This window comes from Molothrus aeneus, chromosome 1, assembly GCF_037042795.1.
Source record: "Molothrus aeneus isolate 106 chromosome 1, BPBGC_Maene_1.0, whole genome shotgun sequence".
Lineage (NCBI taxonomy): Eukaryota > Metazoa > Chordata > Aves > Passeriformes > Icteridae > Molothrus > Molothrus aeneus.
The window spans coordinates 138,702,135-138,708,401 of NC_089646.1; the positions used below are offsets into that span (position 1 = coordinate 138,702,135).

The window sequence follows — 6,267 nt, forward strand, 5'->3', positions numbered from 1 at the left end:
TGACACAGCTGGACTGTGATTGGTCATTAAATAAAAACAATTCACATGTTGGATAAACAATCTCCAACCACATTCCAAAACAGCAAAACACAGGAGAAGCAAATGAGATAATACTGTTTTTCCTTTTTCTCTGAGGCTTCTCAGCTTCCCAGGAGAAGAAATCCTGGCAAAGGGATTTTTCAGAAAATATGACAGTGACACTGTACATCTATGTTTTTGCTAAATTAATTTGGCAAAAAAAACCCTCATTGTCATTTTTCCAGTGGACCCAATTGGAATAGTTGCTCTTTAAAACTTAAGAACAGAGATATGGTTAATTCACAATCTTGAACACTCAAATATCTGTACCTTATATAATCAAATTAAGAAATTGCTATAATGTGTCTATAATTGGTCATACCCAATAGACAGAACCCAAATCTGAAAAATTGCCTATTTATAAAATCCTGCTTGCTATTATTCTCTGAGAAGAAAATCTGCTTTTTTTATAGACAGGCTTCAGAAAAAAAATCACAATGTGCTCACTAGTACTGAACAAAGGAGAAGGATTACATTACCAAAACATTTAAATATATTTCCAAATTCTGGCCAGGGTGAAGGCATTTACTTTGGCAGGGCCTCATACAGATATTTTTAGGCTGCAATCTTCATGAAGAGTGTGCATATCTATGTATAAAAGAATAATATTCAGATTAATTTGGGGGTGTAGAATTTTTACTGCATCTAAATCTGTTCACTTGATCTTAATTCACTCAGCTTGAAGTTGAAGCAGGATCCTGATTCAGTTTTCACAACTAAATTACATACATAAATCTGAACAGACTCTAAATTCAGGACCAGACTTTATCACTTAGGCATATTATTACTTTAAATACCAGCAGAAATCATTATGAGAACACAGAACACAGAAACACATGATCCATCTGAGTCAGTTATTCCTTGAAGGAATATTTTATATTAAAAAATCCCTTCAGAATAATATCTGAGAGATTGGATGGAAGAAAACATAAGGATTCTCTTTTGCATGTTGCTTAATTACCCCTGCTTCACGCCAGAAAAATTAACTATTCCCTTTAGGATGTGATCTGCAATGCAAGCTATGCTAATCATGAAGGCTACTGGTGCTGATCTTTAAGGCATGACTACAAAATTTTTCTGAATTCAGAAAAGCAGAAATTTAAATCAGATGCATTTTGGATCTCTAAAGTTTTAACGATGAGTTTATTTGGTTAGAAGGCATTGCTACCCACTTTATATTTTCACTTACCCTTATTTTAAGTCTGTGTACCTTGCAAGTCCACCTTGAAGAGACTGCACAACTGCCTTATCTATAAATTCATAAAGATGCTTATAGATTTGTCATTATATATATTTTTGCAGCATTAATTGGTGCATAGGTGTCCTGACTGTTTTCAGTCCCAGTGAACTCTAATAGCACCTTACATTTGGTACTCTGATAAGTTTAGAGGTCAAATACCTCTCCAGAAAGGTTCCATCATTGCAAAGAAAAATGAGAAAAGGAGCAATGCTGCAAGTAGCTGAACTATAGCTCAGGTAGAAACTACTGTCAATCTTCCTTTGCATTTAAAAGAATTTTCTTTGCCAAAGCCAAGAGTTGGAAAACAGTGATTGTTAGAGAAATTAAAATACATATTATGCATTCATGGTTTGATATGAATACTTCAAGAAGAGTTAAAAACTGACTCTAAGGTACTCAAATCTTTGCAATAAGAAATCGTATTTGCCCAGAGCATTTATGGAATCTCCCTCACTGGAGATAATCAAGAACCACTCAGACACAATCCTGTGCAGCGTGATCTGGAATGAGCCTGCTTGAGCAGGGAAGTTGGACAAGGGAATTTGGACCACTGTGCTCCCTTCCAACCTGACTCAGGCTGTGATTCTGTGATCCTAGCTGGAAGTTTCTAATGCACAGATGTAAGGCATTTTAAATTCAGTGAGAAAAACAATAGAGTAAAGAAAGTTTTAAGACACTGGTCAAATCATGCATGTTTAAATAAATCTATTCAGAAGAAAAATTATCCCATCCATTTGAAGTAAAAAAGGCAAATGTCATTTCCAACATAAAATGGATGCAGTAAAATATACAGCAAATATTTTATTGAAAAATATTTTAATTCTGCGCCTTTTTTAATTTGCATATTTCAATCTATTGATAGATGAAGTTACTATGCCTGCAAGCTGCCCCACTGAGTTTCCACGCATTACTACAGTATAAGCAGAACAACCAAGTCATGAAATGGAGTCTTCTGGAATTCACACATCAGGCTGGAGAACTATGGAGGGACCCAGCTGCCAGTGGAATATTAATCAACAACATTTTTCCTTCATTTTTACCCTGGTGTATCCTGTAAAATAAAAACCAAAAATCAATTGCAATTTTTAAAATCTGCTCCTTTCTACTTCATGGAAGTCCTTTGGTTACATAATAGGCATCAGAGAAGTTTAATAGGAAACAGGCTAGACTTATTCAGTTACTCTGATTTTACTGTTGCTATTCTCAATCTTTTCTCTGTGTGTCGCAGAAAAAAAATAATAGAAGGATAACATTGTTGTTGTTCATTGTAGTACCCTCTAAAATAGAAATAAATTCCTCAATGTTACCTCATTAAAAATGATTATCATTCTCAAACAGTTGATTTTCTATGGGTGTGCATGAGACATTTTTGTGTCTTTATTCAAATACTTGTATATATTCTGCACTAAAGGCTGTTTCTATATTAACTACAAGAAGTACAGACCTTTTACTAATGAAATCAGTCCTATGGAAAATTATCAAATCTCCACATTATGATTTTTCATTTTGTATTTTAAAGAAATAAAAAATGCAATATCTTTTTTACCAAAAGTTTGATTTCTTTTTCCTACAAAAATCAACAGAATGAGCAAGAGGAAATGAACACCCTACTCTCTTCTACTATTGAAAGTATATTCTAAAATAAAATATTCTATCTCTAGCACCGTATCATCACCTCTCTGTAAATGGATATATTTAATAGATACATTTAATTAATTTGAAGTCATAAGGCCCAAAACCATTTGTTTCTACCGTTTCACCTTTTTGGACATTTAACACATCCAGTTTACCCTTAGAACATAATTGATTGCAACTAATATTAGCCTTCTTAAGTGTTAGGAACTTAGGATGCCTCTGTGATCAGTTAAGACACCTGCCCAGGATAAACATTGCAGAAAGACTAGATATACTTGTCTCTTGCTATAAATACCAATGAAGCCTAGATAGGTATTTGTCATTAGATTTGTGGCAAGTAAAAAGTTATTAAATGGATCCCAACCTGTTGATTTTAGGGTCTTCTGCATATTTAGAAATTACATATCCAGATCCCCTAAACATACAGCCCAAATTTCATACCTCCTTAGTAAATTGTACACTGATGATAGAGAGCACTGAACTATTGAATAGATAATCTGCTGTACATGCTAAAAAAAGTATCTTATTATTCCTAAAGATGGTCTTTTGATTAACATGCTAGACAGAGACTCAAGCCATCCTTACATTCACAGACAGCTTCACTGAACAGGAAGAGCCTTTTGTTCATCTTTAAAGCAGTGTTTTAAAAGAATTTCCTTTCCCTCTTTCCATTTCTTTTAACACAGAGCTCCTTGCAAACTCAAATCCTTTGGCTTGTGGAAATTTTTATTAGTGCCTATTAAATTAGAACCAATCACACTCGGTAATATATTATCATACATAGTTATATTAACATGTTCTCTGTTTTTTTCAGATATAATTTTAAAATTATGTTAAAATATCTACATTTATTCATTAAAATTAGGATATAAGTCATCTTTTATACAACATATATTCTGTTACTAAAGCACACAGCCAATGCTCCTCAATTCTGTAACAATACATGACTTTTTCTTTTTTTTTTCTTTTTTTTTTGTCTCCAGAGTGGTAAAGATTAGCACCCTTTTTTTCAGAAAAAAGAATCAGAATAGCAAGTGCCAATGATGTATGAAATGAAAAAAAAATTCCAGTCCAATGTGCAGACAGAATATGGACAATGTTAGGTGTTCTTAAACATTCTTAGACATCCACAAGAAAAAAAAGTGGAGGGAAAAAAAAAGAATATAAGCCAGAACACTTAAAGGGATAACCAAAGCCCATTGTAGTCACAGAAAAAGACTCTTATTAACCTCTGTAGACTTTGGATGTAGTGATTCTAGATGGCTTCTTTGAAGGGGCTATCTTTTTTTTATCCCTTCTGTCTGACTTCTTTCTTTGAATCTTTAAAGCTTCTTGCAGTCATACAGCTCTAATACCAATGTTCCTTTAGACCCTGTATTTCAAATCACCTTCAACTGGAATATATATACAAGAAATTTCATAGGAAAATGACATAATCATAGAAAAGTCCAGGTTAGAAGGGAGCTCTGGGATCAGATATTCACCTTTCTGTTGAAAGGAGGCATTAAATTAGACTATTCATGGCTCTGTCAAAACTGTCTTGAATATTTCCCGCAAAGAAATTGAACCACTCCTCTGGGCAACTTATTGCAGTATTTTGTTATTCCCACAGACGTGATTATGTTTCTTATATCCAGTTGGGATTTCCCCCTGAACAAATTCATGCATGTAGTCTTACCACCATATATTCTTGCAAAGGAAGTATCCCCATCTTTACAGTAGTTATGTTCTAGGTGTTGGAAGGCAGTGATTAGACTCACACATGTCCATCAGCAACCTCCTCTCATAAGAAATGAAGCCACTTTCTTCAACATTCTCATGCCTCGAGTTCTTCAGTCTTTTAATCATCAGAGTTCTGGGGCCTCACTGAGCCCTTTCCAACATTACAGTTTTTCTTCTTATTTGAGCTGGGGGAAGCCACAGCTAGACACATTTTTCCAGGTGTTGTCTATGATGTTGCAAGTGAAGTGGACTAACCACACACCTTTATCTGCTGGATATCTTAGAAATGCAGCACAGGTTTGCTTTCCTTGCTGCCCTTCCACACTGCTAATCAATGTTCATTTTACTGTCCACAGAGGGACTTCAGCAGAACTATACCTCAATCTGTATTTCCTTTGGGGACTATTCTCCTGTGTAGTACTTTCTATATACCATTGTTAAACCTCATAGCATTATTTCTATCCCAATCTTCCAGCTCATTGCAGTGTCTCCATGCAGTGGCTTGCCTTTGCAGTGTATCTGCCTTCCCTCGCAATCTGATGATGCCTGCAGTCTTTTTTAGGAGGCATAAAGTCCTGTAATCCAGATACTTTACAAGGATTTTGAATAGCATTGGACCTAGTACCGATCCTTTTATGGGGAAAAGTTTTCTGAAAATGCTGGTTTTTTCACAGCATGGGGATCAAAGAAAGCAGGAACCACTTTATTCTGGTGGAATAATGGCCAAACACAAAATCCAGAGGCATGAACAGGGACATCTACATGATACATCTGGTGTGTTAGAGAGGGGTGTTTGGTGGCAATTTGCTAATATCCATGCTCACAGGCCTGCACCATGCACCCAAGGGCACCACTGATATGCTCAGAACAGTTTCTGTGCCAGCAGAACCAGTGCTGAAGCCACCGGGCAGGGAGTCACTTAAAGCTCCTCACTTGGCCCATGGATGCAAGGTTCTCCAGCTGCTCTTTCCATGTGTGCATGGCTTGTGCTAGGACCAGGATCTTATGCAAAATGTGTTGCTAATAACTCCATGATGGTCCTGGAACCATAGCACACCATGTTAAATCAAGTGTTTGACCTTCTTTCCCTGCACTGCACCTGAAAATATTGTATATGCATCCACAAAGGACTATTGGATTCACTGTAATTTGATTGGGCTGAAAACACCTAGAGTAATCCTGAATAAAAATCAGGAAATCTTTATTTCTTCCAGATTGTCTTAGATTCTTCTGCATAAAATACCTACTATTTGCTCAGGTAGATGAATTGTAAACTATTCAGAGCTAATGTAGCCCTGAAAATATAGTATTGCTGTCCATATTGCCTAACTCTTCAGGGCCTCAGAGGTAAAATTGCCCAATTGATCTTGGCCTGCCTGGAGATAAAACTTGCTTGTTTCCTTGCAACAACTAGGTTTAATACTACCTAACTCAATCTAGCTCCAGCTGAATTTTCTGCTATTATGACACCTCTTCTTATAATAATTTTTTAAAAAAATTCTGTAGCAAATAGATCTTCACAGAAAGTAGGTGTTTTTTTTATAACTCTAGAATAAAAATGAAATGCAGAAAATGACAAGTGTAAGATGTTA

General features: G+C 35.6%; 1 long non-coding RNA gene across 1 annotated transcript; it reads right to left on the reverse strand.

Moving 5' to 3' along the window:
* Positions 1 to 2,103: 2,103 nt before the first annotated feature.
* On the reverse strand, positions 2,104 to 5,204 carry LOC136555494 (uncharacterized). Its single transcript, XR_010783500.1, has 2 exons — positions 4,183 to 5,204; positions 2,104 to 2,369 (listed from the first exon to the last, which is right to left on the reverse strand). It is a non-coding gene; the product is annotated as an uncharacterized lncRNA (long non-coding RNA).
* Positions 5,205 to 6,267: the final 1,063 nt, after the last annotated feature.